Source organism: Dasypus novemcinctus, chromosome 6, assembly GCF_030445035.2.
Source record: "Dasypus novemcinctus isolate mDasNov1 chromosome 6, mDasNov1.1.hap2, whole genome shotgun sequence".
NCBI lineage: Eukaryota > Metazoa > Chordata > Mammalia > Cingulata > Dasypodidae > Dasypus > Dasypus novemcinctus.
In genome coordinates this window covers 69,406,056-69,418,203 of record NC_080678.1, presented here as the reverse complement: position 1 = coordinate 69,418,203, position 12,148 = coordinate 69,406,056, and the positions used below count along the sequence as shown (strand labels likewise).

General features: G+C 38.2%; 1 non-coding gene across 1 annotated transcript; it reads right to left on the bottom strand.

Moving 5' to 3' along the window:
* Nucleotides 1-3,118: 3,118 nt before the first annotated feature.
* Nucleotides 3,119-3,252, bottom strand: LOC111759957 (small nucleolar RNA SNORA16B/SNORA16A family). Its single transcript, XR_002793784.1, has one exon. It is a non-coding gene; the product is annotated as a small nucleolar RNA SNORA16B/SNORA16A family (small nucleolar RNA).
* Nucleotides 3,253-12,148: the final 8,896 nt, after the last annotated feature.

The following is a 12,148-nucleotide window of genomic DNA, read 5'->3' as shown; positions in this document are numbered from 1 at the left end:
ATACTGCATTTCTTCTTACAGCCGAGTCATATTCCATTGTATGTATATACCACAATTTGTTTATTCTTTCATCTGTTGACGGACATTTGGGTTGTTTCCAACTTTTGGCAATAATGAATAATGCTGCTATGAATATTAGTGTGCATATATCTGTTCATGTCCGGCTTTCAGGTCTTCTGGGTATATACCCAACAGTGGAATTGCTGGATCATATGGCAGTTCTATCATTAGCTTCCTGAGGAATTACCAAAGTACCCTCCACAACGGCTGCAGCATTCTACATTCCCACCAGCAGTGTATGAGTGTTCTCTCTCTTCCACATCCTCTCCAACACTTATAGTTCTCTGTTTTTGTTTTTAGAAAGATTTATTTATTTATTTATTTATTCTCCCCCCACCCTTTGTTGTCTGCTCACCATGTCCATTTGCTGTGCATTCTTCTGTGTCTGCTTGTCTTCTCTCTTTAGGTGGCACTGGGAACCGATCCTGGGACCTTTCAGAACAGGAGAGAGGCACCCAACCTCTTGTGCCACCCCAACTCCCTGGTCTGTTGCATCTCTTATTGTCTCTTCTCTGTGTCTCTTTTTTGTTGTGTCATCTTGCTGCACCAGCCCTCCACTTGGGCCAACTTGCTGGACAGGACAGCTTGCCTTCACCAGAAGGCCCCAGAAATTGAACCCTGGACCTCCCATACGGTAGACAGGAGCCAGCCCAATCGTTGAGCCACATGGATCTGCTTCCCAGTCCTTTGTTTTTTTAATAGCCACTGGTTAATTGGTATAAGATGATATCTCATTGTAGTTGTGGTGTGCATTACCCTAATAGCTAGTGATGTTGAGCATTTTTTCATCTACTTTTTAGCCATTTGTAGTTCTTCAATGGAGAAGTGTCTATTCAAATCACTTACCCATTTTTTAAATGGATTGTTTGTCTATTTTCGAGGTGTAGGATTTTTTTTTTTATATGCTGGATATTAGGGCCCTATTAGATATATGGTTATCAAGCATTTTCACACACTGAGTAAGTAGGCTGCCTTTTCACTTTTTGACAAACTCCCTTGTGGTTGAAAAGTTTTCAGTTTTGAGGAGGTCCCATTTATCTATTCTTTCTTTCATTGCTCCTGCTTTGGATGTAAAGTTCATGAAACAAACCATTTCCTAATACAAGATCCTGTAAATGCTTCCCTACATTATCGTCCAAGATCTTTATGGTCTTCGTTCTTATATTTAGGTCTTTAATCCATCTTGAGTTATTTTTTTTGTATAAGGTGTGAGATGGTGTTCCTCTCTCATTCTTCTGAATATTTATATCCAATTCTCCAAGCACCAGTTGTTGAAGAGGCCATTCTTCCCTGTTGAATGGGCTTGGTGACCTTCTCAAATATCAGTTGACTATAGAACTCAGTTGAGAATTCTATATCAGAACTCTTAATTCAGTTGCATTGATCAGTATGTCTATCCTTGTGCCAATAGCATGAAGTTTTGACCACTTTAGCTTTGTAGTATGTTTTAAAGTAATGCAGTGTGATTCCTCCAATTTCATTTTTCTTTTTCAACATACCTTTGGCTATTCAGGGCCTCTTGCCCTTCCAAATAAATTTTATAGTTAACTTTTCCAATTCAGTAAAAAAGGCTGTGGTAATTTTTATTGGGATTGCATTAAATCTTTAAATCAGTTTGGGTAGGATAGACATCTTAATGATATTTAGTCTTTCTATCCATGAACAGGGAATATTCTTCCATTTATTTAGGTCTTCTTTGATTTCCTTTAACAATGTTGTGTAGTTTTCTGTTAAATTTATTTTATCTTTAGTTAAATTTATTCCTAGGTATTTGATTCTTTTAGGTGCTATTTTAAATGCAATTTTTTTCTTGATTTCCTCCTCAGATTGTTCATTATTGTTGTACAGAAATCTACTGATTTTTGCACATTGATCTTATATCCTGCCACTTTACTGAACTCATTTATAAACTCTAGAAATGTGTAGATTTCTCAGAGCTTTCTACATATAGGACCATATCATCTGCAAATAGTGAAATTTGACTTCTTTCCAATTTGGATGCCTTTTATATCTTTTTCTTGTCTAAGTGCTTGAGCAAGTACTTCTAACAGTGTTAAATAAAAGAAGTGAAAGTGGACATCCTTGTCTTGTTCTAAATCTTAGGGGGAAAACTTTTAGGATTTTATCATTATATATGATATTAGCTGTGGGTTTTTCATATATACCCTTTATCATATTTAGGAACTTTCCTTCTCTCCCTATCTTTTGAAGTGTTTTTATCAGGAAAGGGTGCTGTATTTTGTTGAATGCTTTTTCTGTATCTATAGAGATGATCATGTGATGTTTTTCTTTTGATCTATTCATGTGGTGTATTACATTTGTTGATTTTCTTATTTTGAACCATGCTTGCATACCAGGGATGAAACCAACTTGGTCATGGTATATAGTTGATGTGTTGTTGAATACAATTAGCAAGTAGTTTTTTGAGGATTTTAGCATCTAGGTTCATTAGAGAGATTGGTCTATAGTTTTTCTTTCTTGTGGTGTCTTTGTTTGGCTTTGGTATTTGGGTGATGCTGGCATCATAGAATGAGTTAGGTAATATTCCATCCACTTCTGTTTTTTGGAAGAGTTAAACAAGAGTGGTGTTTGTTCTTTCTGGAATGTTTGGTAGAATTCACCTGTGATGCTGCCTGGTCTTGAATTCTTCTTAGTTGGGAGATTTTTTTTTCTTTTTTTCTTTTTCTTTTTTCTTCTTTATTTGTCCTGAACATAGGGTTCCCTTCATTTGGTCCTTAAAATCACAAGAATTTGAATTGTCCCATTGAAAATACTTTTAAGCATCCAGGTATCAAGATGTCCCTTAACTTAGACTTTACTACTTCTGTGCCCTTCACCTTTGGTCCTGATTCACTCAACTTTTCTGTCTTGTGATCCAAAGCACTGCAAAGATTTGTGCCAGGTATGCCAATGGGTTTCCCAGTAAATATTCTACTAATCCTTTATAATACTGTTTCTTGGCCCCAGCAAGATACTTCTGAAAAGCCCCATTCTGCTAGCTTCTGGAAGCATGCCAATAAATGTCTCAACCACACCTGAGAAATGGTAGATTCAATGGAAACTTCTTTTCCTGAAATTGTTGCAGATCAGTTACAGCAAACAGAATAGTGACCGTCAAGGAAAACTCACTCTGGGCTTCTTTTTGACCCCAGTAGCTATGTGGAAGCAGCTGCAGCTTTGATGAGAGCCACAGTTGGGACATTTTTTATGACAAATTCTATCTCATTACTTGTGATTGGTCTGTTGAGTTCATCAATTTCTTGAGAGAGAGAGAGACACCAAGGTAAAACTGTGATTGGAAAGTCCTGCACTTGCTCAATTCATTTTCTGTTGACAGGACCACCTAAATGCAAAGCAGACTGTTCTGGAATGATCCACCTTTCTGGATTGACCCTATCTGGCTCCCTGGAGTGGGATACCGTAACAGGGAAGAAACCAGAAAGAAAAGATGGAGGGAGAGGGGGAATTAGACTGAATTGCTATAAGACAGGAGAGTCCAAGAGTTTAAGAGAATAAGGAAGCAGGGCATTGAGTCAGGTAAAGAATTTAAACACATCATAGGAGCTGTGGAGAAAATTCTGCACACACGCACAGAACAGGTCAAGATTCCCAGAGAAGGAACATAGGAAAGGAATTTTTCGTGGAGGTGAAACAATTACACAGAAAGTGCAATCTTAAAAACGGTACCACATATTCAAGTCAAGAATCAGGTGAAGAAGGGCTGAAAAAAATCTGATTAGTTAAATACAGGTATATTAAAAGTCTAGAATGAGTTGTATCAAGCATTAAAGAAGAACACTGGGAAGAGGATTTGGCTCAACAGATGGAGCATCTGCCTACCACATGGGAGGTCCAGCATTCAAACCCAGGGCCTCCTGACCTGTGTGATGAGCTGGCCCATGCGCAGTACTGAATGCATGCATCCACGCAGGGGTGTCCCTGCATAGGGGAGCCCCATGCACAAGGAGTGCACCTCGTGAGGAGAGCTGCCCAGCATGAAAAAAGTGCAGCCTACTCAGGAAGCGGCGCCACACACGGAGAGCTGACTCAGCAAGATGATGCAATGAAAAGAGACACAGATTCCTGGTGCCACTGACAAGAATACAAGTGGACACAGAAGAACACACAGCAAATGGACACAGAGAGCGGACAACTGGGGGGGGGGGTGTAGGGTGGGGAAACATTAGCCCAAAGGCAGTCAACAGTAAAACCCTAGGCAAGCAGGAGAAACTAAGCTTCAGAGTTAACTTATCAAGATAATCAGGTGCCTAGAAATTAGCAAAAACACCATGAACCATACTAAGAAACAGGAAGATATGACTCAGTCAAGGGAATTCATTAAAACTTCAAAGGTGACATAGAATTTGGAATAACTAATCAAAGCAGTTCAAAGAAATCTAAATCCAAGGAGAAAAGGGAAAATATGCCTAAAAAGGTAAGGATATTAAAAACACAATGTATGAACATGAAGAATTTTGCAAATATAAAAAGAAACAGAAATTATGGGGATGAAAGGCACAATAGAGAAGCTTAAAAATTCACTTGGGGAGAAGATGATGGAGTCATGACTTCCAGGACTCAGTCCTTCTGCCAAAACAACTACTAAATAAAAAGAAACTATCTTAGACAAGCATTTTAAAGCTCCAGAGTCCAGAAAACACTACAACATCCAGGGAAGAGTAGGTGGAAGAGACTGATTAATTATGGTAAAGAACTATAAATTGAAGTCTCTGTGCAGTGGCTACCAGTGCCCATTCCCCACTCTCACAACAGGCCTCTTTGGGGTCTGGTGACACTAAAGGATGTCTCCTCCAAGAATAGAGGAGAACGAATCACTGATCACAGCTTTTGATTAGTGAATTAGGATCACTGGGTTCCATCTCTGAGGGGGCCATGGTTTCATCTTACCTTGGTCAAAACCTGGCTCAGACAAAGGCCACTGGGGAGATGTAGAGATATTACATTTTGTCAGGGCTGCAGGAGAGTTAGTTGAAGGGCTGCATTTGCTGGACGGGCCAAGAAAGGTCAGCTTTGAGGAACCATAGATGAAGCTGTTGATGCACTTACTGATCCCTTTCCCAGAGCGCGTTAGAGCTAGTCTGCATCCCCTTCTTGGGTCCCTGACCTTGTATCAGAAGGGAAAGACTAACTTGGGAAAATCTTCAGCGTGATCTTACTCCCCAAAATGCCCATTAGGCAAAAACAGCTTGAGACAATGAAGGAGTGTAAGAAACTATAGAGGCAGAAAATCTAGGGCAAATGCTTGATGGCTTCAGATACAAGGAGAGGGAGGTCTTTCTGGGAAACAGAGGGGACAACCAAACTCCTGTAAACAGGGGAATTACAAAACAACTTAACAAGCAAAAGCCCAGGACATGACAGATGCCCAGAAAGACAGGGAAATTCCTGCACATTGCATTCACCTTGGGAAGACCTTCTTGACAGGAAGTCTGAAGCTCAAGAAAATCTGTCTTATCACTAGTCGGTTACAAAATAAAGAAACTGACATCTCAAGGAATAAATACCAGAGTTAGCATTTTAAAATAGTAAAATGTACAGTGTACAAGAGAAGAGTAAAAGACAAATAAATAGAAAATGATCACCTATATGAAGAAAGAAGATAAAAATCCAGAAAACACCAAAGAAAAAGTCCAGAATGTGAACATATATGGAAAGTCTTTTAAAAAATGATCTTAAAAATGCTCCAAAAAAAAAAAAATGCTTAAGAAGATGAAGGTGATACAAAGAAAGTACTAAAGGATATCAGGAAAACAATGAATGAACAGTATGAGAGTCTTAGAAAAAGTAGATGTTTTTAACAGGAACCAAATAGAACTACTGTAGTTGAAGCCCACAATAACTGAAATGAAACCTTCTCAGGGGGTGGGGTATGAGCAGACTGGAGCTGGCAGAAGAATCAGTGAACTTGAAGGTAAGATACTTCAAATAAATCAGGTTAAGAAGCATAAAAAAAAACAACAATAAAAAGCTGAAATAGCCTAAGACAACTCTGGGACACCATTAAGCATAGGAGAAGAGAGAGAGAAAGGGGCAGAAGAAATGGTCAAAGAAATAATGACAGAGAGCTTCTCAAACTTAACAAAACACATGAATATACACATCCAAGAAGCCCAGAGAAAACCTTGAAGATAAACATGAAGAAAAAAATATACCACATCACATATTGATCACACTATCAAATACAAAGGACAAGGAGAGAGTTCTGAAAGCTGCCAAGAGAAAAGCAACATATTATATACAAGGGAGTCCCAAAGAGATTGAGTGCTGATTTCTTACAAGAAACCATAAAAGCAGGAAGGTAATGGGTTGAAATATTTAAAGTGCTGACAGAAAACAACTGCCAGCCGAGAATTTTATATCCAGTGAAACTTTCTTTCAAAACTGAGGGTGAGATTAACATGTTCCCATATAAACAAAAGCTGAGGAAGTTCATCACCACTAGACCTGTCCTACAAGCAATGCTAAAGGGAGTTCTACAGACTAAAAGGAAAGAACACAAGACAGGGTTCAAAGCAGGAAAAAGAAAAAAAAAGACCTCTGGTAAAGGTAGCCATTTCAGTTACTATAAATGCTAGTATTATGATAGTGTATTGTTTGGCATATAATTCCAGTTCTTACTTCCTACAGGTGGTAAAATGCAAATGCATAAAGAGTAATGATAAATCTATGGTTATGGATGTAAGAAGATGTAAGTGATAACAAGTACAAAAAAAAGAAAAAGAAAAAGGTGAGGGGACAGAGAGGTATAAGAAGAGTATATGTATATGCTACTGAAGTTAAGTTGGTATCAGACCACATGTAATTGTTATGTATGTGGGATGTTAAATTTTAATGCCATAGTAACCACAAGAAAAACAGAAAAATATGTCCAAATAAAAATGAGAAGTCACAATATATGGTACAATCAAAGAAAGCAAATAAACATACAAGCAGTCTTTAAGAGAAGAGAGGGACGAAAAAGGTATAAGACTTACAAAGGGTATTAAATAGCAAAATGGAGAAAGAAAGTCCAGGTTTATCAGTAGTAACTTTAAATGTGAATGGATTAAACTCTGCAGTCAAAAGGCAGAGATTGGCAGAAAAGATAAAAAAGAATGACCCAACTATATACTATCTGCAAGAAACTCACCTTAAAGTCAAGGATACAAATAGGTTGCAGGTGAATGATGGAAAAAATATGTACTATGGAAGCAGTAGCCAAAAGATAGCTGCAGTGGTTATACTAATATCAGACTAAATAGAGTGAACAAAAACATATACAGGAGACAAAGGTGGTCATTACATACTGATAAAAATAACATTTCAACAGGAAGATATAATAATTATAAATATATATGCACCTCACACTAGAGCCTGAAAATACATGAAACAAATACTGACAGATTTGAACAGAGAAATTGACATTAATAGTAGGAGACTTAACACTCCCAAGAATGGATAGAGCATCTAGTCAGAAAATCAATAAGGAAGTAAAGGACTTAAAAGATACACTCAGCTAACAAGACCTATTAGACATAGATAGAAAATGGCACCCAATAAAAACAGAATATGCATTCTTCTTCAGTACATGTGGATCATTCCCCAGCATAGACCATATTTCAGGTCACAAAACATGGTCTCAATAAATTTAAAATACTGAAATCATAGGATGTTTATTCTCTGACCAAAGCGGAATGAAGCTGGAACTCAAATAAAAGAGGAAGAAATAGAAAATTCACAAATATGTGGAAATTAAACAATATAATTTCAAACAACCAATGGGTTAAAGAGTAAATAAAAAACAAAATTAGGAAATATCTTGATGTGAATGAAAATGAAAATACAACATATCAGAACTTTCCGGGGAAGTGGATTTGGCTCAATGGATAGACCATCAGCCTACCAACCCCCTCTTCAGACGGGTCTGGCAGCCTGTTCAAGGTTCAAACCCAGGGTCTCCTGACCCGTATGGTGAAGCTGGCCCACACACAGCGCTGATGTGCGCAAGGAATTCCCTGCCATACAGGGATGTCCCCCATGTAGGGGAGCCCCATGCACAAGGAGTGCACCCTGTAAGGAGAGCCACCTCATGCAAAAAAAGTGTAGCCTGCCCAGGAGTGACGCCGCATACACGGAGAGTTGATGCAGCTAGATGACACAACAAAATGAGACACAGATTCCCGGTGCTGCTGACAAGAATACAGGTGGACACAAAAGAACATACAGTGAATTGACACAGAGAGCAGACAACTGGGGGTGGGGGAAGGGGAGAGAAATAAATTAAAAATAAATCTTTAAAACAAACAAATCTTTCGGGATGTAGCAAAGTCAGTGCTGAGAGGGAAATATATAGCTCTATATGTTTACATTATAAAAGAAGAAAAAATTCAAAACAAAGAGCTTACCTTAAAACTGGAAGAACTAGGAAAAGAAGAGCAAACGAAACCCAAATAGAACAGAAAGAAGGAAATAATGAAGATTAGAATGGAACTAAATGAACTAGAAAATTTTAAAAAAGAGAATCAACAAAACCGAAAGTGTGTTCTTTGAAAAGATCAATAAAACTGACAAACTTTTAGCTAGACTGACAAAAAAAAGAGAGAAGATATAAAAAATGAAAATCAGAAATATAAAAGGGACATTATTACTGACTCTGTTGAAGTAAAAAAGGCTGTAAGAGGACCCTGTGAGCAACTAAATGCCAATAAATTAGATAACCTCAATGAAATGGACAAATTATTAGAAACACACAAACTACCTGCACTGACTCAAGAACTAGAAGGAGGAGGGACAAGATGGCGGGAGAGTAAAGAGTTCCTAGAGTCAGCTTGTCCTACAGGGCATTTAGTAATCACCCAGAGCTATCTAAAGCACCTGTTTGGGGGGCCTCAGGAGACTGGAAGAGTATCCTGCAACAACATTGAAAGTTTGGAAGAAGACTGCCCATTGGCAAAGAAGATTCATGAGTAGAGCACACCACATCAAAGAGGCCAGTGCCCCTGGCACAAGTCACCTAGGGAGCTATTCAGTGGCTGGAGTTGGAAACTCTGTTTCCCAAAAACTGGGGAGGAAGAGACAGTTGGGCACCGACTTCAGCTACTGATTATTAAATTTGGCTGACTAAAGTACAGTCCTAAGAACAGTAAAGTTTAAACCTGCCCAAATTGGAAAAAGGCCAGGAGTCACCATTTTGACTCTTGCTATCAGCATGAGGGGAAGCAGGGATGACTGAAAATCACAGTGATGGTAGGGATGGGCTTCTTTCCACTCACATTGCACTGCAGCTCTAGCCTGAACCTCAGCCCCACCTCTGGCAGGGAGGAAGTCCGGGCGACATGCACCAGCCTCATCAGGAAACTGCAGGTCACACCTTGGAGGCCAGTACCCATCTTCCACTGGCAGTGCAAGCCACCTCAGGAGCTATTCCATAGCTGAAGTTGGAAGCTCCATTTCCCATAAATGAGGGAGGAAGAAACAGTTGGCCACTGACTTCAGCTACTGATTAGTAAACTCAGCTAGCTAAAGTATACTCCTAAGAATGGCTAAAGTTTGAACCTGTCCAAGTTGGAAAGAGGCTGGTAGCCACCATTTTAACTTTGCCACCAGCATGCGGCTGCTACTTTTAACCCACAGTTTTGCCTCTGTGATTCATTTTCTTTGTCCCTCCCTCTTTTGGGTGGGGTCTAGTCTTCCCTTGGTGTCATAAACCCTAGAAGATGTTTTTCCAGGCTGTTGCTTCCTGTACTCTAGGTATTTTTCTGGGTGAGAAGAGAGTCCATGTCTTTCTAGGCTGCCATTTTCTTAGAAGTCCTGCCCAAAGTGTTTGGAAGAAAACTACAGTGATTCATTTGTAGCTATTTTGTCTCTCCAGCATCAGGCTACATTTATGCTCTGTACAGCTTCTTTGGGGAATGCCAAGGCTGGATACTAAGGCTCTGACATACAAGTACAGGTTTTCTCTTCTGCCTCTTGCTCCCATGTCATAGTGGCTGCAACTTTGCTCTTTGGAATCACATAATAGGTTTTCAATATTTCTAAAAAGAATTATTGAATAAAGGATAAGAAGGACCTGGCATTCAGATTTAGCAGCACCTGTAATGGCTTGGTTAACAAATATTTATTAGCTCTTACATGTAAAGGGCACTCAAAGGTACTTAGTCAACTTGGTTTTTACTTTTACGAAGTTCATGGTCCAGTTGTACGTAGGAGACCTGGACATCTGGAGAACATAACTACAGTGCCTAGTAATGAAAACAGCCATGATTTCTTGTGCCTATTGTGGTACATGCTTTGCATTTGTTGCTTGCCTACTTCACAATGAACTATTTGTAGATATTAAATACCCTATTCCATATTATATTAATACATGAGGAAACTGAGCTTTAGGAAGGCAATGAAACTTACAATTTGGTAAAACCTGAAACTGAATTGGAATCCGTATCTGCCTGAGCAATGGAGAGAGCAATCATGGTGAAATCAGGAGGTGAGGGTTGGAATCCTTGTTCCACCTAAACAGCCCTGTAACTTCAGAATCATACCCCCAATCTAGACTTCAGTGTCTCCTTTTGAAAAAGAGAGAATTGGAGTGAAGTATATCTAAAGTTAATTTCATCTGTAACAGTCTGTATAATTAAAACAAATTAAAATCCTGAGAGAGGTATAGATAATGAATAATAAAAGCTATACATTTCCTTGTTTCTAAGTGGCATCTTTTTTTACTTACATTTGGCATTCCCAGTAGAATAATTTTATAAATGTTGGGAACTTTTAAGTTGTTCATTTCAAATAATTTATTTTTCCTTGAAAATCTGATTTTAAGACAATTGTGCTTTTTATAATCGATAACATCCCAGGACACAAAAAGTTGTTAGCTCCAAGAGGGAATGGCAAGAGGACATCAGTGAGTTTGGGCTAGTAAATGGACACTCATCAAAGACAAAGGATTTTAATGGGGGTGTTAATGAATGGAGAAACTTATATTAATAGTAAATTACTGTAATCAAAGTTGGGGGTTAATGTAGTTCTAGCATATGTAAATAGCATTTTAACTTTTTTGAATAAACTAAGTGCCTGAAATTGATGAGTCCAGTAGTAGGTGGTGAAGAGTTAGGAAGTTGTTATGGGTAGAGGGAAAAAATTTAAGTGAAGGTATGGGGGTTTGAAGATACAAGAAGGATTTCAGTTAAACGTAAGTTTGTTAACTTGGTGTTTCTTGAATGTAGCCCTCAGACATGATTTGTTTGGTCAACACAAGGTCTAAAAGTTGTTTAAATTTAATCTTTACCATTCAGATATTGGGGATTTTATATGAAAATTTGAAAGTCTGGTTTCTCTTAAAACACTACAATCTAGTAACACTGAATCTTAGTTACCTGTCATTCCCTATTGCATTTTATCTAGCCAACTTTTCTCACTTATATTAACTGCTTGGTCTTTGTGGGTCCTCCAGGTTTCCTTTCTTTTCTTTTGAGATATCTATGGTATGCTTATAAACTATTCTCTGAAAAAAAAAAAAAAGCCCTGATTTTTAGTATTTGCCCATTTCTATGGGGTAAATACTTCCACTGTGACCAGTTTCATGCTACCAGTAGGAGGTCACTGACCAAGGAGCTTGGAAAAGAGGCATATAATTGGCTTTCTTTCAAGCTGTTATCAGCCGGCTCCAGCAGACCATGTACATTCAATGATATACTCTAATTTTTTTAAAAAGTTGAATTAATAATTTATTTACCCCAAATGTATTTGACATTCATCAGCTATAAGGAATAAATAATATATAAGATAGTTCTACTAGTTCTTACATAAGAGCTAGTTCTTACTATCTAACTAGTTCTTATATAAGAACTAGTTCTTACTATCTGGAATGTCATAGTTTAGCAGGTAGCTTAAATTAATTTCTAGGTAGAGAAGGGTCTCTTGCACTGAGGATGATTGATCAAGTCTCTCTTTTTCCACTGAGAGCAAAAATAAATAACCAAATAAAGCCTCAGAGATCTGAATTAGAAATGAGGGAACTGAGGTCTGTAACTAAATTGTTAGATGTTAGAATGAGGGAACAGGATTTGTAAGACCCTGTTTCTATGGAGGT